Source organism: Prionailurus viverrinus, chromosome B1 (assembly GCF_022837055.1).
Source record: "Prionailurus viverrinus isolate Anna chromosome B1, UM_Priviv_1.0, whole genome shotgun sequence".
NCBI classification, from domain to species: domain Eukaryota; kingdom Metazoa; phylum Chordata; class Mammalia; order Carnivora; family Felidae; genus Prionailurus; species Prionailurus viverrinus.
The window spans coordinates 168,906,478-168,929,682 of record NC_062564.1 but is presented as its reverse complement, the minus strand read 5'-3'; the positions used below and the strand labels follow the sequence as shown (position 1 = coordinate 168,929,682).

Sequence of the window (23,205 nt, the reverse complement as noted above, 5' to 3'; positions counted from 1 at the left end):
CCCAATTAAATGAAATTGCAGATTGGATTTAAAAAGTAAGACCTGGAGTACCTGGGTGGCTCAGTCAGTTAAGGGTCTGATTCTTGGTTTAGGCTCAGGTCATGATCTCATGGTTTTGTAAATTCAAGCCCTGCGTCTGACTCCACGCTGACAATGCAGAGCCTGCTTGGGATTCCCTGTCTACCTCTCTCTCTACCCCTTTCCCTCTTGCGCTGTCTCTGTCTCTCTCACAGTAAATAAATAAATTTTAATAAAAACTAAATAAATTAAAAAAAATCAAAACCCAACTAATTTGCCTAAAAGAAAGTTACTTTGAATATAATGACACAGGTTTAAAAAAGAGACAGAAAAAGTTACACCATGCTAATACTAATCAAAAGAAAGCTGATTTACATCAGAGAAGATTTCAGAGCAAGAATATTATAGGGATAAAGAGATTAATTTCATAATAATGATGAACAGATCAATTCTTTAAGATGTAACAATTCTAAGCATTTCTGCACATAACATCAGAGCTTCTAAATATATGATGCAAAAACTGATGTAACTGTAAAGAGAAATATACAAATCCACAACTATAGTTGACAATTTCAACATACACCTTTCTGTAATTGATAAACAGGTCAGCAGAGTATTAGTAACAACAAAAAAGCTTTGACTAAAACTTTTTTTTTTAAGTTAATGGTCTTTTTATTGGAAAAAAAAGACTAGCATTTACAACTTGGAATGGATGTTAACTTGTAATCTCTTGAACAGCAATGTTGATGGTTGTGCTGAAGAGTCCACAGCCACAGCCTACCTCTGCTGGCTCCAAGTTGGGTTCAGGAGGTTTTAAAAACAGAGTCCAAAGATGCTCCCTTGGTAAAGGTTTCTTTTTAAAAATTTGTGTGAATGGTGACAGCCCGACACCCATCTCGGTCTCTGGTACAATGCGGACAACGCTAAACCAACACACACAGGATGCCGTCAGGATGTGTCACTGTCACCATGGGTGGGGGGGGGCATGGAAGTACAGGGGGCTGTCCTGCTCTGTGGCGCTGCGTCTAGACGGTCTATCTATCCTTCACCCATTTTTCTGCACAGCATCCTGAGGTAAACCAATTTTAAAGGTTTGTTTTCAGTAAACCCGCTATGACAATTTATACTAACAAATTGAACTAGAACCTATTTGAAACAGGTTTTTTTTATTTGTTTTTTCATTTTTCATTTTTAATACAAAGGCCTGACTATGCTCAATCGTCAAGCTGCGTGCATGAAAAACTGGCCAGCCCAAACAATGTAGTAATCATTAGCAAACGGAACTGCAAGGAGTCTACTAAGTGTTTCTTTATTGTTAAGGTAGTACAAGTATTTATATCGTAAAACTGATGTGTAGCGCTTCATCTTTAGGGGACAGGACCACCAAGCAATACATGCAGATTTTGTGTGTGTGGACAGAAGGTACTTTTGACATTCAGTTTTGCTATATAGAAAGAGAATGAGTAAATGAACTTTTTTTTTTTTTTGCAAGAGGTAAGTAAAAGATTCAATTTGATTCTTCCAGAGGGGGGAAAAAGGAGTTGAAAGTCGGTCTTCACTTTGCAGTCATCGTCTGTACGAATTCTTCATAGTTGACTTGCCCATCTCCATCGATATCTGCTTCTCTGATTTCATCTACTTCTTCATCTGTTAGTTTTTCTCCTAAGTTTGTCATGACGTGACGTAGTTCTGCCGCACTGATGTAACCATTGCCATCCTAGTCAAAGACTCGGAATGCCTCGAGAATTTCTTCTTCACTGTCTGTATCTTTCATTTTTCTAGCTATCGTAGTCAAAACTTCTGGGAAGCCAATGGTGCCATTACCGTCAGCATCCACCTCGTTGATCACATCTTGCAATTTGGCTTCTGTTGGGCTCTGACCCAGTGACCTCATTGACGGTTCCAAGTTCCTTTGTTGTGATGGTACCATCGTCATCTTCGTCAAATAGGGAGAAAGCTTCCTTGAACTCAGCAATCTGCTCTTGGGTCAGCTGATCAGCCATGGTGGGAGCGAAGGGAGGAAGAGCAGAGGGAGTGAGGGTGGCTGCACCAGCGCAGAGGCTTTGACCACGGGGGTGCCTCCGCTGCTGCTGCTGCCACTGCCGCCACCTGACTCGAGTAACACTTTTAATCACCCTAATCTAATTGACACTACAGAACACTCTGCCCAGTAATAACAAAACATATATTATTTTCAAAAGCATTTACCAAGCAACATAGATCAGATACTGAAAAGGAGAAACAATAAAAATCAAACTGAAAATCAATGAAACAGAAAACGAAGAAGAAATTGAGAAAAATAAATAAAATCAAAAAATGGGGGAAAGGTAATAAACTTGGAAAAATCTAGATTAATCAGGGGAAAAAATGAACTACAAAGATATCAATTGCCAATATCTGACATGAGAGAAACGACATCCTTACTCTACAAATATTCAAGATTAGTAAGAGAATATTCTGAAAATTATGCCAATAAATTGAATTCATATGAAATGGAAAAATTCTTTGAAAGACAAACTATCAAAGCTCACTCAAGAAAACAAAATGAGATAATCAGAATAGGTCTATATCTATTAAAGAATTTGACTTTGTACTTAAAAATCTTTCCACAAAGGAAATTTCAGCGAATTGCTTCACCTGTGAATTTTGACCCAAGAAAGAAATATCAATTCTTGAAAAAAATCTAGGAATTATTTTAAACTATTTTAAAGTTATTTTAAATGATTTTTAAATTTTTTAAATTTGTGTTGAATATTATATTAAATAATTAAACATTGCGATCAAGGAGGACTGCTCCCAGGATTATAAAGTCAGTTCAATATTTGAGAATCAATCAAGGTAATTCACTGAGGTGGCTTTGTCATGTCAAACTGTCTAGGCTGAAATAAAGTTGACCCTTGAACAACCTGAGGACTGAGCGGCGACCACACTCAACCTGGGGACTGGGCAGTGACCATGCTCCCCAAATGTAAGTACTAATAGCCTGTTCTTGTTTGGAAGTCTTGCCAATAACATAAACTGTCGACACATATTTTGCATGTTCTATGTATTACATACTATATTCTCACCATAAAGTAAGCTAAAGAAAAGGTTATTCAGAAAATCATAAGGAAGAGAAAATACATTTACAGTTCTATATGAATATTTATTGAAAAGCATCCGAGAATCACCCACCCACCCCCCACTACCAACCACCACCACCATTGGGGCAAGTGGTAACAGCAGTCTTGGTCCCAGCATGGTGATGTGCTGCAGCCTGGTGGCAGCACTGCCCGGAGGCACACTACAGCTGCCCTATCAACCTAGAAGTGTACCGCCTGCCCATGGCCATCAGGAGCTACAGCCACACATGAGTGAGCCAGCCTCCAGAGGCCGTGAGGCTAGGGAAACCCCTTGGGGATGAGGGAAGAGGGGTAAAGGAGTACCAATGGTACATGGCTCCCTCCACCTGGTACTGGGCCCTTGAGGGCTGCTGATGGCCTGATTGGGCCTCCCTGGTATTCAGAGGTCAGCAGACTCTCTGGGCCAGTCACCTTTGATTTGGTCCCAGGGAGACTGGGGTAGGCAAGTGTAAATAAATGCCTTGTGGCTATCATTGTCAACTCAAAAAAAAAGCCTCATCATTAGGGAAATACAAATAAAATCCACAAAGAGATACCACCCCACACTTTTCAGAAAGGCTAAAATTAACAACTCAGGAAACAACAGATGTTGGTGGGGATGAGGAGAAAGGGGAAAACTTTTGTACTGCTGGAGGGAATGCAAACTGGTGCAGCCACTCTGGAGAGCAGTATGGAAGTTCCTCAAAAGATTAAAAATGGACCTACCCTACAACCCAGCAATTGCACAACTAGGTATTTATCCAAAGGATACAAAACTGCTGATTCAAATGGGCACATGTACCCCAATGTTTATAGCAGCACTATCAACAAGAGCCAAATTATGGAAAGAGCCCAAATGTCTATCAACTGATGAATGCATAAAGAATATATGGTATATAGGGGTGCCTGAATGGCACTTCCATTAATATTTTAATAATTTTACAGTGAACACAGTACAGGAACATTCCCTATCATGTAATCCCTACAACAATCTTACAATGTAAACGTGTAGCAACATGCACATATTTTGCAAATGAAGCAACCAAGACGCTGTGACCTTAAATGGTTTGCCCAGGATCTTTACAATAGACCAGCATGAAATGCCCGATTGCATTTCTGGAACGCTTTCCCAGGTTTTTCGATTGGTCTCTAATTCTTTTCTTATACCCCTGGGCACTGTGCTAACTTTTTGGCCCTGAAAGCACATGAGGACCACTTTCTTTAGGGGATTGTCTACATCGCTTCTAAATGCTTCCTTCACCTGTACCAGTAGCTCAGAATCTACTTTTCTATATATGTTAAAGTCAGTTTTATGCCCCTTAAATCAACCAGTGTAGATCTTCCTGTACTGAAGGCCTTTGGTTTGGTACCTTACAAACCAAAAGAACCTCAAGTCACCCCCCAAATTGGAAGACTCACTGTCACTTCCCTGTCATCAAATGTTTTAGGGTCTATATTCTGTCTTACACATCTTTGTTTTTCTTTTTTTATTTTACAAATATTGATATAATGCTTACTGTGTGCTAAGTCGTATTCTAAAGGTTTTAACAATGTTAAATTTTTTAATCCTTATAAGCTAAGTACCGTTATTAACTTCATTTAGAGGTAGGGGATGGAGACACACTTGCCTGAGGGCACTAGATTAGTAAGTAGCAGAGTTTTGCATAATAACAGTTGTACACAACAGAATCCCAACAGTGCCATAAAACCAACTGGCAAATTCTACAGTGTAGAATGAAATTTGAACAGTCTCAGAGAACTCTACAATAAGTCTATAAGCTCTAACATTGAAATCAAGAAATAACTGGGGCACCTGGGTGGCTCAGTCGGTTAAGTGTCCGACTTCCGCTCAGGTCATGATCTCGCAGTCCGTGAGTTCAAGCCCCGTGTCGGGCTCTGTGCTGATGGCTCAGAGCCTGGAACCTGTTTCAGATTCTGTGTCTCCCTCTCTCTCTGACCCTCCCCCGTTCATGCTCTGTCTCTCTCTGTCTCAAAAATAAATAAACGTTAAAAAAAATTAAAAAAAAAAAAGAAATCAAGAAATAACTGTGACTGAGGTGCCTGGATGGCTCAGTCAGTTAAGTGTTTGACTCTTGATCTTAGCTCAGGTCTTGATATCAGAGTCATGAGTTGGAGCCTCATGTTGGGCTCCACACCCTCGCTCAATATGGAGTCTAATTAAACACACACACACACACACACACACACACACACAGGAAATAATTGTAACCAATATGGGTAAAAATGTCTGCATGATAGACTTGAGGGCAAGATAGGGATAGTTCAACCAAAAAGGATGAGGAACTAGATTCATAATGTTACCTGATACACTCCTGACTAGGTTCCACTTGTGTGTGTGCGTGTGTGTTTATATATACATATAATATGTTAATTAAACTAAAAATGGAAAACTTATTGCTGTCAAATAACTAAGTATGGAGCATTTTTTTTGAGAGAACTGATTTCTTGCTATTAATCTTTCTGTGGTCTTAATGCCCAGAGTTAAAATAATTCCCTCAGGTATTATTAGGGAGAATGTTGATCCATCAGGGAGATCTAAATCACATTTTCAGTCATCCTGAAAGGGAAGATAAAGTAACCCTCTAGTCTTGTTTACAGCACATATTACCTTTAAACACTACCACAAAATAAATAAATAAATAAATAAATAATAATAAACAAACAAATAAATTTTACATTGATAGGTTGTCTCTATTCTTTCAAATCAATAGTTGCTGTGGAACTATCTCAAAGTCTATTAAAAATAAAACAATAGCATTTAACAATTTTTGCACTTAATTTGTGCCAGGCCCTTTTCTAAGAGCTTTATATGATTACCTCACTTAATTCCTGTAACAGCCTTACGAAGTAGATACCTTTATTTCCATTTTATATATAAAAGAATTAAAACAGAATTTACACCTTCTGTGCTACCCAAGGAGGGGTCCATGTAGTGTTTTGTGTTCATGTCATAATTTAAAGGGAAACTTTTACAATGTCTGGAGCCCCTCCTACAAATGAAGGATGCCCTCAAATTCTTTGCAGCAGGAACCCACTTAGGTGACACCAACCTTGACTTCCAAATGGAACAGTGCATCTACAAAAGGAAAAGTGATGGCATCTATGTCATAAATCTGAAGAGAACCTGGGAGAAGCTTCTGATGGTAGCTCGTGCCATCATCGCCATTGAAAACCCAACTGATGTCAGTGCCCTATGATCCAGGAATGCTGGCCAGTGAACTGTGCTGAAGTTTGCTGCTGCTCCTGGAGCCACTCCTATTGCTGGTCACTTCACTCCTGGAACCTTCACTAACCAGATCCAGGAAGCCTTCAAGGGAAGAGATTTCTGATGGTTACTGATCCCAGAGCTGACCACAAGCCTCTTGCAAACTTCCTATGTTCACCTGCTTACCATTGCTCTGTATAACACAGACTCTCCTCTGTGTTATATGGACATTGCCATCCCTTGCAACAAGAGTGTGTCTGATGTGGTGGGTGCTGGCTTGGGAAGTTCTGCACATATGTGGTACCGTTTCCTGTGAATGCCCATGGGAGGTCATGCCTGTTCTCTACTTCTACAGAGATCCTGAAGAGATTGAAAAGGACGAGCAGGCTGCTACTGAAAAGGCTGTGACCAAGGAGGACGTTCAGGGTGAATGGACTGTTCCAGCTCCTGAGTTCACTGTTACTCATCCTGAAGTCGCAGACTGGTCTAAAGGCATGGAGGTGCACTCTGGGCCTATTCAGCAGTTCCCCACTGAAGGCTAGAGCGCTCAGCCTGCCACTGAACACTGGTCTGCAGCTCCGCCTGCTCAGGCCACCGAATGGGCTAGAACAACCACTGAGTGGTCTTAAGCTGCTCTTCCACAAAGGCAAACAAAATGGAAATAAGGTTGATGGAAAATAGTTTCTAAATAAATAAATAAACAAACAAATAACAGAGTTTACCTAATCGGTCCAAGGTCATTTAGCTAGGAAAAGAAATTGATTTAAATCCAAAAAGTCTGACTTCAAAACTTTTGCTACCAACCACTAATGATAGAAAAAGCTGTTAGAATAATATGATTACAGCTGATGAATTTGGCATCCAGAATCCTTGTCCATATTCCTATTTTAATTTCTCAAAAGTCCCTGGAAAATTAGTGAATATCAACCACAATCAGGAAACCAAAGTGTGGTGTCTCCCAAATACTCAGAAAAAAAGGAAACTATCATATAAATACTCTACTAATTATAATAACACAATGCTACCTGAAATTGAATGTCTATGGAAGGCATTTTAAAAGACTGTTACCTCGTGGCTTGTGATCACTGCCCAAGAAAAAGATAAGGTCTTCTGCTGGATTCTAAGAACTTAACAATAGACTAAATTTTTGACCAACAATTCCATGTTATAAATTTTATGTGTTTCAAGACTCTTAATGGAGGAACTAAGATTGTGGTGATGTATTTATGCCTAGTTTGCAATTAGTTCTGAAATATCCTATTTGCTTACCATAAATTTGATACTTTAACTCTTTCCTCCTCACATATTATATAAGAACCATAAAAATTAGTAGAAACTATTTATGTAGCCTTATTATATACCAGACACAGTCCTAAGCACTTTATGTATTTTAACTCTTTTAATTCATACATCAGACTTATTAAATAAGTAGTGTTATAACCACCATTTTATACATAAAGAAACTGTGGCACACAAAGGTTATCTTCAAGGTCACTTACTAGTGCAAATGGTAGAGACCACATCTAAAGAAGGTAGTCTGGGCAAAAAGATTATGTTCATAACCATGATGTTATATGATAATGAGATGATCCACCTATCCTAAAATACCATTAGTGCCACAGAGCTATGTCCTCTCTTGGGGAACTCATCGCCAGATATTCGCTAAGCATTTATTGAGTTCCAGTTTTCCTAGTTACCATTCAAAGTCTGTACCAACAGTGACTTTACAAAGCGAGAACCATATTTCATTCTTTCTCATTGCCACGTAGTATTCCATGGTGTATATAAACCACAATTTCTTTATCCATTCATCAGTTGATGGACATTTAGGCTCTTTCCATAATTTGGCTATTGTTGAAAGTGCTGTTATAAACATTGGGGTACAAGTGCCCCTATGCATCAGTACTCCTGTATCCCTTGGGTAAATTCCTAGCAGTGCTATTGCTGGGTCACAGGGTAGATCTATTTTTAATTTTTTGAGGAATCTCCACACTGTTTTCCAGAGGGCCTGCACCAATTTGCATTCCCACCAACAGTGCAAGAGGGTTCCCGTTTCTCCACATCCTCTCCGGCATCTATAGTCTCCTGATTTGTTCATTTTAGCCACTCTGACTGGCGTGAGGTAGTATCTCAGTGTGGTTTTGATTTGTATTTCCCTGATGAGGAGTGACGTTGAGCATCATTTCATGTGCTTGTTGGCCATCTGGATGTCTTCTTTAGAGAAGTGTCTATTCATGTTTTCTGCCAATTTGACGATAAATTCATATTAAAAAAAAGTGAGAACCCATTACCTTTAGATTTAACTCAAGAAAAAATTAGTGGTTTAATAATGCTTCAAAAATATGAATCATTTTAATCATTACCTTGGCTGTATACATCGACTTGATAACTGAACGAGTTTAATGAAGGAACTATTTACAGAATTGTGGGGAGGGTTATAGGGACCAACCAGGGAAGGAGAAGCATTAGGACTCCAAGAGCCAGAAGCTGTTCCCATTTCCATTCTGGAGAGGGAAAAAGATGTTGCTATACAGGACACCATCAAGAGCAGTAATGGTAGAGGGTCTGCAACAGTAGCAGCTGTGGTGCTAGAGGAACACAGCCACTGCCAAACCACAGCCCAATAAATGGGAGGCAAAAATATATACTCTGACTTCATTCTCCTCCCATCCACCAATCTCCCACTGGTGCCTTGATTGGCTGAACAGAGGGCAAGGGAGAGTATGTGATAGAGTCTACAGACTTCAGAATCCTAGCACCCAGAGCAGGGTGGGATCCGATGCTGATCTGGAAGGACAAATGGAAAATAACTAATACTCCTTACTGCTCAGTACTTGGTGCTTCATCACCTGAGAGGAAAACTGGAAACAGCAAGAGAGACCTATATTTGGTAAAATGAAGACTTGTCTAGAAGAGCCTCATAATTACTAAAATTGGCTACATTGGCATGGAAGTTGAAGAGATATTGTATGAAAAATTTTAAGTACAAAATTTGCATCACTTTTACCAGGCTCAATTCTCTCCCTGGTAATAATCACTGCTTTTTAAAATTGTTTAAATTATGGTGACTTTCTTCCATCTACAGAACCCACATTTCATGGTTTCTCTTTTAGAGATTTTGCTTTTGTTCATTTGACCGGCAAATGTTATAATTCTGCCTCAAAACATCTTTATATTCATTTCCTTCTCTCTTTTCTATCACTGTTATTTCAAGTTTTTATCAACCAAGCCTACTACTGGCCATGACAACAGTGAACTCCAAGTCCTTGAAATGACAGGCTGTTCTCTGCCCAAAGTCCTGACTATGCTCTCTGAATATAACATAAAATAAATTCAGACAATGGCACCAGGAATTTCACAGAGAAAGATCCTTTACTGATTGTGTTTTCCAATTTGCATGTAATTTGCAGTAATTTTAACTGTGCAAAAACTGTGCTTTTAATTACCATTCATTCTTTCTGGCTTCTTTTAGGGAGTCCCATTAATTAAGGTGAGATTTAGATAAATTTGGTTCTGCTGAATAAGGAAAACTGACTTGGATCTTTATGTAAAAATTAAACATTCAAAGGATTCTATTAATAAGCATTAATGTTCTCTCTGGTCCAATTTAGTTTTTGAGAATTTAGTGTTGTCCCTTACCAAACTGTCCTTCATGTTTTGTTTTCATTTAAATCCCAGTTAGTGAACATAAGTGAATATTACTTACAGGTGTACAATTTAGTGATTCACACCTATATACAATACCCAGTGCTCTTCAAAAGTGCCCTCCTTAATCCCTATCACCTACTTAGCCCATCCCCCCACTCACCTCTCCTCTGATAACCATCAGTTTGTTCTGTATGGTTAAGAGTGTTTTCTTGTTTTGCCTTTCTCTTTCTCCTCCCCCTACCCTGATCATTTGTTTTGTTTCTTAAATCATACATATGAGTGAAATCATATGGTAGTTGTCTTTCTCTGAGTTATTTCACTTAGCATAATACTATCTAGCTCCATCCGTCTCATGGAAAATGGCAAGATTTCATTCTTTCTTATGGCTGAGTAATACTCCTTTGTGTGTGTGTATGTGTGTGTGCGTACCACAACTTCTTTATCCATGCAACTTCATGCTAGATATATCTTCTGAGGAAAGGGAAACAAAAGCAAAAATAAACTATTGGGACTTCATAAAAATTAAAAGCTTCTGTACAAGGAAGGAAACAATCAATAAAACTAAAAGCCAATGTACAGAATGGAAAAAAAAATTTGCAAATGACATATCTGATAAAGGGTTAGTATCCAAAATCTATAAAGAACTTATAAAACTTAACACCCCAAAAAACAAAAAATGCAATTAAAAAGTGGGCAGAATGGGGCACCTGGGTGGCTCATTGGTTAAGTGTCCAACTTCGACTGAGGTTATGATCTTGTGGTTTGTGGGTTGGAGCCCCACGTCAGGCTCTGTGCTGAAAGTTCAGAGTCTGGAGCCGCTTCAGATTCTGTATCTCCCTTTCTCTACCCTTCCCTCACTTGCACTGTCTCTGTCTCTCTCTCAAAAATAAATAAACATTTAAAAAAAAAGTGGGCAGGAGACATAAACAGGCATTTTCCAAAGAACACTTCCAGATGGCCAACAGACATGAAAAGATGTTCAACATCACTCATCATCAGGGAAATACAAATTGAAACTACAATGAGATATCACCTCACATCTGTCAGAATGGCTAACATCAACAATACAAGAAACAACAGGTGTTGGCAAAGTTGGGGAAAAAGATGAACCCAGATGCACTTAGTGTGAATGCAAACTAGTGAAGCCACTCTGGAAAACAGTATGGAAGTTCCACAAAAAATTAAAAATAGAACAACACTATGATCCAGCAATTGCCTTACTAAGTATTTACCCAAAGAATACAAAAATACTAATTCAAAGGAATACATGCACCCTGATATTTATAGCAGCATTATCTACAACAGCCAACTTATGGAAACAGCCCAAATGTCCATCAACCAAACTTTCTTTTACATTGCTCTTAACAAAGATTTATTTTATTATTATTATTATTTTATTTAAGTTCAATTTAGTTAACATACAGTGCAGTATTGGTTTCAGGAGCAGAATTCAGTGATTCATCACTTCCAGATAACAGTGCTCATCCCAAAAAGTGCCCTTCTTAATGCCCATCACCTATTTAGCCCATCCTCCCCACCCCACTTCTCCTCCAGAAACATTTTGTTGGTTCTTTATATTTAAGAGTCTCCTATTATTTGCCTCCCTGTTTTTATCTTATTTCATTTTTCCTTCCCTTCCCCTATGTCCATCTGTTGTGTTTCTTAAATTCCACATGAGTGAAATTATATGCTATTTGTTTTTATCTGACTTATTTTGTTTAGCATGAAACGTTCTAATTCCGTCCACATTATTCCAAATGGCAAGATTTCATTCTTTTTTGATAACTGAGTAATATTCCATTGCGTATATATACCACATATTTTTTATCCATTCATCACTTGATGGACATTTGAACTCTTTCCATATTTGGCTATTTTTGAAAGTCCTGCTGTAAACATTGGGGTGCACGTGCCCTTTTCAATCAGCATTTTTGTATTCTTTGTATAAATACCTAGTTGTTCAATTCTGGGTCATGAGGTACCTCTATTTTTAATTTTCTGAGGAACCTCCATACTATTCTCTAGGGTGGCTGCTCCAGTTTGCACTCCCACCAACAGTGCCAAAGTTTTCCCCTTTCTCTGTACCCTCACCAACATCTGTTGTTTCCTGAGTTGTTAATTTTAGCCATTCTGACAGGTGTGAGGTGGTATCTCATTGTGGTTTTGATTTGTATTTCCCTGATGATAAGTGATGTTGAGTATCTCTTCATGTGTCTGTTAGCCATCTGGATGTCTCCTTTGGAAAAGAAAAAAATGGATTATTTATTTTTTGGGTGTTGAGTTTGACAAGTTTTTAGAGAATTTGGATACTAACCCTTTATCTGATATTTCATTGCAATATCAATATTTCATTTCTCTGATATTTCTTCCACTTCATTGGTTGCCTTTTAGTTTTGTTGATTGTTTCTTTCATTGTGCAAAAGCTTTTTTTTTTCTTGATGAGGTCCCAATAGTTCACTTTTGCTTTTCAACAAAGCTGTAAGTTGTGCAGTGTTTCCTCCCTGTTAATTTTCTTCTTTGGTGAGCATGGGAAAATGGAGCCAATTGTCAAAGTTGTCCCTGGAAGTAAAAAAAGAGGGTAAGTGATAGAAAAGTATCAATTATAATATCTCTTTCTCTTTCTCTTCCCATGATACTGCAGAAAAAGAATTAGTGTATTAATGGAATGTATTAATGGAGTGGGAAAATTAAGAATGAAGAATGGAAAAAGGGCATGGTAACTATAAAGCTCAATTCTTAGTACTTAATTATAGATATCAGTTCATATATATACTTAAACATTTATATATATATATGTATGTAATATATATTTCTAATATATACATTTTAATATATGTATTACATATATTTATAATATATACATTTTAATATATGTATTACATATATATGTAATATATATATTCTGGGTTTTCAGATTCATATTTAAATACCTGGAAAACTAATGTCACATGACAAACATACATCTGCTCTCTAGAACACCTAAAGAAGTAAATTTGGGAGCCTTATAGGTGTTGTACTTAATCAAATCTTCTATCAATACATATTTGAATGCGTAATCTCTGCCTAGTCCTTTTCTGTATGCTTTTAAAAGAACACAAGAAATTTATTATATGACTCTACATTAAAAGAATGTATTAATACTAACTAAAACACATTTTTAAAAAGTAACAATGAATACTACCCTAAGATTAAAGAAAATATAATAATTGGGAGAATGAACAAATACAGAACTCAGACTAGTTAGAACAGCCTTTAGGGAAGGAACCATCTTGGAGCAGGAATAGGGTTCAGTCAAGTAGTCAGAAGATAGAAGAGTAAGTGGGGAAAAGCAACAGCTAAGGCTAGGTACAAGTTTCATGTTTTAGGCTTAAGATTAATAATTTTCTAAAAGGGTACCATTTGTTTGCTGAGTAGACGTTCTACCTTTATTTCCTATTTGACACTCAAAACAAAGTAATAAGATAAAATAATGTAGTGTAATGATAGGATATTGATTGTAATATGCTACACTAACCACAAATGTCTTATTTAAATTGGCCAAACTTGACAAACTTGAATTTCCTCATCTGTGGATGGGGAAAATCACAAATACTACCAGCTTTATTTGTTGAGGTTTAAATAAGATAATATAAATTACTTTGAATAGTGTGCAATCTCTCACAGCTAAAAAAATGATGAAGCTGACAGTCTAGACAAAATTCTAACCTATGCTCTGGGTGAGAGAGAGGCACAGACAGATAGATGGGATTCATATCCACTTAAACAATATTTCTCAAAGTGGTCCAATCGCTTCCATTGTAATCAGTTTGATAACTTCAAAAAGAAAATTCTCATTCCACGGATGAAGATAACAAACCCCTTTCCTCCCCCCTCTCTCTCTAAAATGAAAAGAAAATAGAAGTTTCTGTTTCTATAAACAAAATAAAAATGAGGGAAGTCGCTTCTCAATGAGAGATGTAAACAGACTGATGGGAAAGAAAATCAGGCTATTGCTAACTGATATTCATAAAGCTTGATGGAGTCATGTAAGGAAGATTCTCCCAACAGGGAAGTAGTCTGTCTTCCATGGAAAACTTCAAATACTTCAATTCCAATGAAGGCTTAGAATAAGTTGTGGTTTACTAGAAACAAGCTTTATTTGAAAGTCTCTTCATGCAATAGTAGGTCCCTTCCACCCCCACCCCCTCCCCCAAATCCCTCAAAACTTCAAGAAGAGGCTTCTACTCCAAAGAGTAATGTTATTTTCTAAGGAAATTGAACAAGTCTATTTGAGAGAACAAAGACAGTTTGTAGGCATATTGTTGGAGAGCTCCTGAGTATGTTGGAAAAGGGCAAGAGGGAGCTGAAATTTTGCCTTTTCCTTACTTGCAAAAATTGTGATCCAAGCATGAAGGCCACTTACAGGAAAGGGGTACAGTGGATCTACCCAGAGTTCTTTTCTATTTTTATTAGTCTACAGGAGACTCCTTTTTCTACTTTCCTTGTCCAGAAATGGTACCTTTTTCTACTCTGTCTGCTCAGAGAGGATGGCTTTTTCAAATTTCAACAATGATGCAGTGTAGGTTAGCAGAAGTGTATGGAATTGGCCATCAGAGACCTCCACATGTTGTCATTTAAGCGCTCCCTATTACTTGCTTCTCTGTTCCCACAAAAGTAAGGCATGACTTCAATGATCTCAAAGCATCATACACTTATCCAAACCTCCATATCCAAGAGCAGGAGATGACTGGAAGCAATTCTACCTTTGCACTGAGTGAATCAATATATAAGGGTCAGTTCTCTGTGGCCTTAGGCCAAATCGCTTTAGTCAACTATTTTTGTGCAGCTTTCAAGCTAATATTTTAAAAATAATTTTTAGTGAATGAAAACAGTCAAAGAACATTAGTATTCTATGCGTGTGTAAATTATATTAAATTCAAATTTCAGTATCCATAAATAAAATTTTATTGAAACATGGCCATGCTCATTCATTTAAGTAGTACTAATGGCTTCTTTGGAAGCCATTAATGGCAGAGTGGAGTAGTTACAATTAGAGAGAATAAGGTCCAGAAAGCCTGGACCTTAAATGTTTACTATCTGGGCCCATTACAGAAAAAGCTTTTCAATCCCTGATATAAAGTATTGATTAAAAAATTGTCCTTTTTCTTGAAAGTTGGAAAGGATGAGTTGAAAGTGTAGACATATTCCTATAGACTCCAAATTTTCTTTAGTCTTTTTTTAAACATGCTTTCTTTTGGGCTAGTGGATGCCCAGGCTCTTATACTTCATGTTATCTATATTTCTTCCACTCTTGATAAAAAGCTGGAAATTGAATTGCATTAGCAAGATCTATGTCCATGCTCTTGTTGAAGGGTACCGTTGCAAAATGAAGATTTTGAAAAAGTCAGGCTGAATTTGTGTTATGGGTGAAGGAGTGGAGAGGTCAGGCCAAAGTTTTCACCCCTACATTTAGGACTTAGAGTTTCAAGACCAGCATTCTCTATAAACAGCTCCAGAGGACCAATGCTCAGGAACTAGCTGTTGTCCTTTCATACTAATCTTCTTTTGCCATCTTGAACCCATGCAATAACATTTTGCTCATATCTTTTCTCTGGAAACAGGTTTAAATTGCGCTTCAACCACTGCCTGTTTCCATGTTCCTACAAAATGGCCTCGTAATAGCTCTTTTTCTTTAATACATGAGCCTATATGGTCTTTATAGGTCCAGGAAATCAACTGTCAGGTTCTGAAGTGGAGACAGGAGCTGAATCTGAATAGAGGTGAGAACTATTAGAGAAATCCTCAGAGATGACATGGGGTTATCTAAAGGACAATAGGTACCCCTTCGTTCTCAGTTCCTGACATGTTATTGGACTGCCCTGAAAGAAATACCACAAATCATTACACACTGGGAGCTAAGCAGAATTTTTGCTGTGTTATATTGCTTTCATTTTATGTCCTAGAAACACCTGAAATAATGTGAATTATCATTTGGGAATTTAAGTGTCCTTTCAGTGTTTTGACAGAAGCACATGAAGGAGCCAGAGGCACCCACAACATTGAAACTGAACTTCAAAGAAACAGAATGAAGAACAAACACAGGGTTTGTCTGTGGATTTCTTATTACAGAACTCCCCCAACTCTTGGCTTCTAGAGCACTTAGAAATGATGTAACCTCAGAGGGCTCTGGGATTGGAAACAGAGTAAGTGTTCAAGGTCTGATTTGGGATCTGGTTATTATTATGCCATTATTCTAAAACTAAATGAAAATTATCATTTTATTATACACATTTATGCTAACTACCAATCATTGACTGCAATGCTGTTCTTTAAAAGGGCTGCAATCTTACCATTGGTGAGAATGAAAACTGGTGCAGCCACTGTGGAAAATAGTATGGAGGTTCTTCAAAAAGTTAAAAATAGAACTACCCTATGATCCAGCAATTGCACTACTAGGTAATTACTCAAATAATACGTAAATACTAATTCAAATGGATACATGCACCCTGGTGTTCATAGCAGCATTATTTACAATAACCAAAATATGGAAACAGCCCAAGTGTCCACTGACAGATGAATGGATAAAGAAGATGGGTCATATATACACAATGGAATATTATTCAGCCATAAAAAAGAATCAGTTATTGCCATTTGCAACGACGTTGATGGAGCTTAAAGAGTATTATGCTGAGCAAAATATGTCAGGCAGAGAGGGACAAATACCATATTATATCACTCATATGTGGAATTTAAGAAACAAATGAGCAAAGGGGAAAAAGGGGCAGATAGAGACACTGGCAAACCAAAAAACAGACTCCTAACAATAGAGAAAAAGCTGATGGGTACTAGAGGGGAGATGGGTGGAGGGATGGGTTAAAAAGGTGATGGATATTAAGGAATGCACTTGTGATGAGCACTGGGTGCTGGATGGAAGTGTTGAGCCTCTATATTGTACACCTGAAACTAATATTACAGTGTATATTAACTAACTGCACTTTAAATAGAAACTAAAAAAAAAAAGAGGGGAGCAGCAATCTTATTCTTATTCAGCCAAAGCACATCCTGAAGAAACATGAGGCAAATCTATTTAGAATAGTGAGCATTTGTCTCCTGGACATCGCTAAGAAGGCTGCCGGTTTACTTACCTTCAAAAAGACAAAGACAAACTCTCTAAAGCAAATTGGTCCTTGTAATGCATTGAGATTTATTACCTAAACTACAGTAAAGAAGATAATATAAATACTCTACAATGAATTCATGAAAAGATAATGTGTCAAATTGAAGTTATTATAATTATAATCATGTACCATTAGGAAGACAGTCACAGTGTTTCAGTCATGTACTGGCTCTAGATGAAATTTAACATCAACATAACATTGTGCTATGTGACAATTATGATAATAGACACCTAATTCATTATTAGATGAAGTCAAGATGTAATGAAGTAATTCCATGAACAAATAATAAAGCATACTGACCCTTGTGAAATATCAAATTCTATAAATTTTCCCCCAGAAATACTATTTTTAATGTTAAGCAGTATGAAGATATTTAGACTTTGTAAAATAAAAAACACATCATTTTAAAACAAGCTGTTGAAGTGGACATTAAAAAAACAGAATTTGAGGGGCACCTGGGTGGCTCGGTTGGGTGTCCAACTTCGGCTCAGGTCGTGATCTCATGGCTCGTGAGTTCAAGCCCCGCATCAGGCTATGTGCTGACAGCTCAGGGCCTAAAGCCTGCTTTGGATTCTGTGTCTCCCTCTCTCTCTCTGCCCCTCCCCTGTTCACACTCTGTTTCTTTCTCTCCCTCAAAAGTAAACATTAAAAAAATTTAAAAAAACAACAGAATTTGATATTAATTATATATACCAATTAAAACTATACTTTAAGCTAAAACATGCTTTAATATATATTAAATTTAATTAATTTAATTTATATACGTGTGTGTGTGTGTGTGTTTATTTATTTATTTATTTATTTATTATCCTGCTCAAACTTCCATAAAAGAAACACCAGATACTAGGTGTCTTGAACAACAGAAATTTCTTTTCTCATAATCTGGAAGGTAAAGTCCAGGATCACGATGCCAAGACAGTTGGTGTCTAATGAAGCCTCTCTTCCAGACTTTCAGAAAGACACCTTCTCACTTTGTCTCCACTTGGCCTTTTCTTTGTGTATGCATGGAGGGAGAAAGAGAGAGAGAGAGAGAGAGAGAGAGAGAGAGAGATTGAGAGAGAAGTTGAGAGAGAGATCTGGTGTCGTTTCCTCTTTCTACAAGATCATCAGTCCTATTAGATTAGGGCCCCACCCTTATGATCTCATTTTACTTTAAACACCTCCATAAAGGCTCTATCTGCAAAAACAGTCACATTGAGGCTTAAGGCTAGAACATGTAAATTTTTGAGGGGACACAATTCAGTCCATAACAAAATGTGTAAACAAAAAGCACATTCTCCTTTCCACTCATTCAAAAAAATAATAAAGCAACTACATTACGTTTTAAGCTTAGATATCCCATTTATATGCTGTTAAAAGCTAACAAAGAGCTAAAGGAAGTACTTTAATTCTTCCATGCTGCAGAGAACATGAAAGTCCTTTTGAGGCACTGTGGAAATAATAACCTAAAATGATACCGTTTAGTTGTAAGACAATTCACCAATACCTTCCTAATGGAAAGTAAGTTAATGTGCCCATCTCAGCACATAGTATTTTTATGTACATAATTTATTTCTGTGACGCCCTTGCTTTAAAAATATATTATAATGAATGGAATTAAACATCTTGGTTCTGATTCATTGAGATTACTAACAACCTTCTTCAATCTTTGATATTTTTTTTAACTTAAAAAAGAGTCTCCACCAAAGTTCTATAGCAGTAAGTAATAACACTTCAATCCAGACATTTTAGAACTTTTTTTCTTAATTTCTTACTACACAGGACAAGGGTGCTGTATGATTTATCAGTCCAAGTAATGTTTGTTATTGTTGTTATTGTTTTTTTTTTTTTTATGAACTGTAAGCTGAAAGAAAGAAATGGTTTGGGTAATTCATGGTAGAATGATGTTTACCTACTTTCATATTTGGATTTGGAAAAACACCTTTGGTTCATATGAAGAAAGAGCAAGCATCCACAATAGCTCAAGTGTGGGGGAGAACGATAACAGGCAACTGGGGAAAGTGAAGTAAAGAAGTGTAAATTAGCTCTTGGCACCCTAGGATGTGTAAAGCTGCATAATAGTAGGTGCTATGGGTTATTAAACAATATAATATTAGTAGCCACTAGTCATCAACTGTCAACCAAATGACAGCCAGTGTTAACAGTGCACTTATGACCATCTTTTTCTCATTTAATCTTTATAACTCTATGCATAACTATCAGAATTTTATCTTATTTAAAAGATGAGGGATGCCTAGGTGGCTCAGTCAATTAAGTGTCGGACTTCAGCTCAAGTCATGATCTCGACAGTCTGTGGGTTCGAGGCCCGTGTTGGACTCTGTGCTGACAGCTCATAGCCTGGAGCCTGTTTCGGAGTCTGTGTTTCCCTCTCTCTCTGTCCCTCCCCCACTTGCACTCTGTCTCTCCTCTCTCAAAAATAAACATTAAAAAAAAAAAGATGAGAAGGTTAATTAGCGTAACCAAAGTTGCATACCAGGTGTCCAGGTCAGAATTCATACCTAGGACTGCTTTCTGTATCCATGCATGTTCTCTTTATGCTACAGTTCCCACTTATATGCCTTCAGAAAAACAAAGTATGTTTTATAATCTCAGCTCATAGAATACTTTATATTCTATATAGTATAAAAAGAGTAAGGCAAAAGGGTATGTTTCTCTCCAACTGGTGTGAATAGAAGAAAATCACATGACTATGGTACTAGATACCATGAGCTGTGAGAACACCTGGCAGAATCGGATTGCCTGTCTGTGTCATGTGTATGTGTGATGCTTTATCTTGACTGAGCTGCTCCACATATGCCACCCTTATTCATGCTTCCTGTTCTTCTTCATGTTTTCCAGCCATCTTGGGATTCTTATCTCTTTAACCTATCTTATTCCACCAATTCTTTAAGGAAACCGAAGTCTAATTCTTGGGGAATTTTAGTCAACTTTTTTAACCAAATGATTCCATTGCATTTATGGTCTTTACCTGGATCTTAGCTCTTGATAACAAACTGTATGACATTTTTCTCTATTCATTTGTCCAAACTATAAGCATTTTTGGTCCTTCTATAGCCAGCTTAGGTACATAACAAATGTTCAAAATTGGTTATTTGATTAATGAGTTGTCAGATAAAATATGTCTTTTAAATTATGTATGTGGTAATTGGTCTATTTGTTAGAATAAGAAGTCAAAGGTATACATATATTCCTGTCAAACCAAGGTGTTTTGCAGAAAACTAAACTCTGTTCCAACTCTGAGACTATTCCCAAATTCCAAACAGCCATTTCAGACTAAAGAATACGGATGTCTCATTCACTCAAACAGAAATTTATTGAATAAATTCTCTGTCTTGAATTCAGCATAAGAAACTAACAATACAGAGATGAATCAGATTCAGTGCCTGCTTATAATGGATGCAGTAGTACAGTAGAGAAGCCAGAATTATACAGAAACATTAGTTAAAATATTCAGTGAGTTTGATGTTTTATAGAGACTGGGAAAGAAATACCTATGTTACCAGAGAAAAACCAGTTAGTTAGACACCAAGAAACCCCACAGACTGGCATCAACTTGGTACAACAGACACAACAGAGTTCTTATTTAACTGGCTAGGATTTTTGATCTTGACAACTTATGAAAAGAAGACAGTGAGTCTTGGGGACAAATTTCTACCAAGGAATTTTTCTACAGAGGGATGCTAGTATACTAATTAGTAATTAAAAATAAAGCTTGGTGGCTGCCAAAGGGGAGCTGGTGAGGGGATGGGCAAAATGAGTGAAGGAGGTGGGAGGTACAGATTTCCAGTTATCGGAATGAATAAATCTCAGGATGAAAGGTACAGCATAGGGAATATAGATGGCAGTATTGTAATAATACTGTATGGTGACAGATGGTTACTACACTTATGGTGAGCATAGAATAATGTATAGATTTGTCGAATCACTATGTTCTACAACTGAAATTAATATAACATTGTGCGTCAACTATACTTCAATAGAAATAATGAATAATAATTAAAACAAGCAAACAAATATCCCGTCCTATGGTCCACCCACTCTTTCTCTGTAAGATAAGGGAGCCAAATTGTAATCACGTTGTGAGTACTGATCACAGTAATTAGCTCTGTAATTACTAGCATGTGACTTTTGAAAATAAATCACTTTTTTTGGTCTTAGTTTACACATCTGAAAAATAGCAATAATGATAAAATCTACCTCTAGGATTGTTGTGAAAGCTGAATGCATTAATATATGTAAAATATTTATAACAGTTTCTTGCACAAGTAAATGTGCAAAAATATAGTATCATTTGAACAATTAATGATATGGCTTATAACAGCCTGATGTGTACAATACAATGCACAGCAGAGTAATTGTAGCCAAAAGACTGGAGCAGGTGGGTCCATTCATTCTTTCACATAGTGATTCCTCAATATCAATGAAGCACCTAACATAAGTCATTCATTATACTTGGTCTTAATGATAGAACAATCAATCAAACTTATGTTTTCCTTTAACATAACTTACATTCTGATAGGAAATGTATCAAATAATTACAATTATTAGTGGTTAGGTGGGACTGGGGGAGAAACTTACTTCCTACTCCCAATATTTCTTTCCATGTGGGCAGAACTCCAAGACAGGCATAATCTCAGATTTTCTGCCTCTCACTCATTTGTCTCCTAAGGAAGAGGAGTAAATTTTCTGAAAGGTAAATTTATCCAAAAGGAGAAAAAAAATAGACATGCAGTCCGTCTGTCCCCTTTTGTCTCCATTTGCCATAACCTTTTATCAAATTTCATTTGATTCAAAACTCAAGAGAGGAAGAGAGAGCTATTTGTTGGAACCCCAGATAGTTATGGAGAAGGCAACACATTTATGAGGAATTACATGTAATCTAGAGAGACAAGGAAGTTTACCAAAGCAGGTGATGCTTGGATGCAAGTTGGCTGGTGAAAGAGAGGAGATGAGTCTGGAACACAGAAGGCCCATCCTCTCCCACTTCTATGTGGGCACTATCTATGGTTCTTTTCATTTCCCCTTATTTATATTGACATATTCTCTTTTTAAACATATTAATTCATTAATGAACAAATAATTAAGTTAAACATTTTTAGTCTTCAAGATGATTAGAAATGTCAAAATAGCCAGGCTTCACCTTAGGGTATATCTTTATTTTTTGTTAGAGGAAAGTTTTCGATAAACCTTTTAAATTGTTGCCCGTTTATGGGGTACCTAGGTAGCTCAGTCAGTTAAATGACCGGCTCTTGATTTCGGCTCAGGTTGTGAGCTTGCAGTTTGTGAGTTTGAGCCCCACATCAGGCTCCACCCTGGAGCCTGCTTGGGATTCTCTCTCTCTCCCTCTCTCCCTGCCCCTCTAATACTCTCTCTCTCTCTCTCTCTCAAAGTAAATAAACTTTTAAAATATTAAAAAAACATTATTGCTCATATACAAGTTAATTTCCATAATTTATCTATAATATTAGCTATAATTATTGAGTACTTACAGTCTGTCAGAGACCATGCAAAAACCTCATATATTTGATCTCATTTGATTCTTATAAAACTCAAAAAGAGTTGGTGTTACTATGCACATATTCAGATGAGAAAATTAAGGCATAAGAGGCTAAGTATCAGCTAGTGAGGGACGGAGTTGGCATGGAATCTAACTGCATGATTTAACTCCAGTGGCCATGTTCCTAACAACTATAGCTTATGTATTTAAAAGCTAATGTTATTTCCAAATTTTGCATTACTTGTTTTAACTGCTAATTATAACAAAACCATGTGAACAAACTTTAATAGGGTGTCAGCAAGGAAGGAAGCACTTCAGTGCATCCAATCCCTTTCACTGGCAAACCATGTCAAGCTATCAGACCCTTCGTTGCGGAGCAAAATATGTGGTCTTCATATAGAGAACAATGTATATAGATTCATTAAAACCCAAACAGAATTAGCTTTAATAAAGTACCTCATAATTTTGGAAATATATTTACATGTATGTCAATACACAGTGTGATGCCTAAATCAATATGCTCCTTCCTGAGACTTTCTCATGAACAATTTTTGAACC

General features: G+C 37.1%; 2 pseudogenes; one reads left to right on the top strand and one right to left on the bottom strand.

Annotated features, from left to right (window-relative positions):
• Positions 1–1,337: 1,337 nt before the first annotated feature.
• Positions 1,338–10,858, bottom strand: LOC125163824 (calmodulin-like; annotated as a pseudogene).
• LOC125164901 (40S ribosomal protein SA-like) lies at positions 5,354–6,974 on the top strand (annotated as a pseudogene).
• Positions 10,859–23,205: the final 12,347 nt, after the last annotated feature.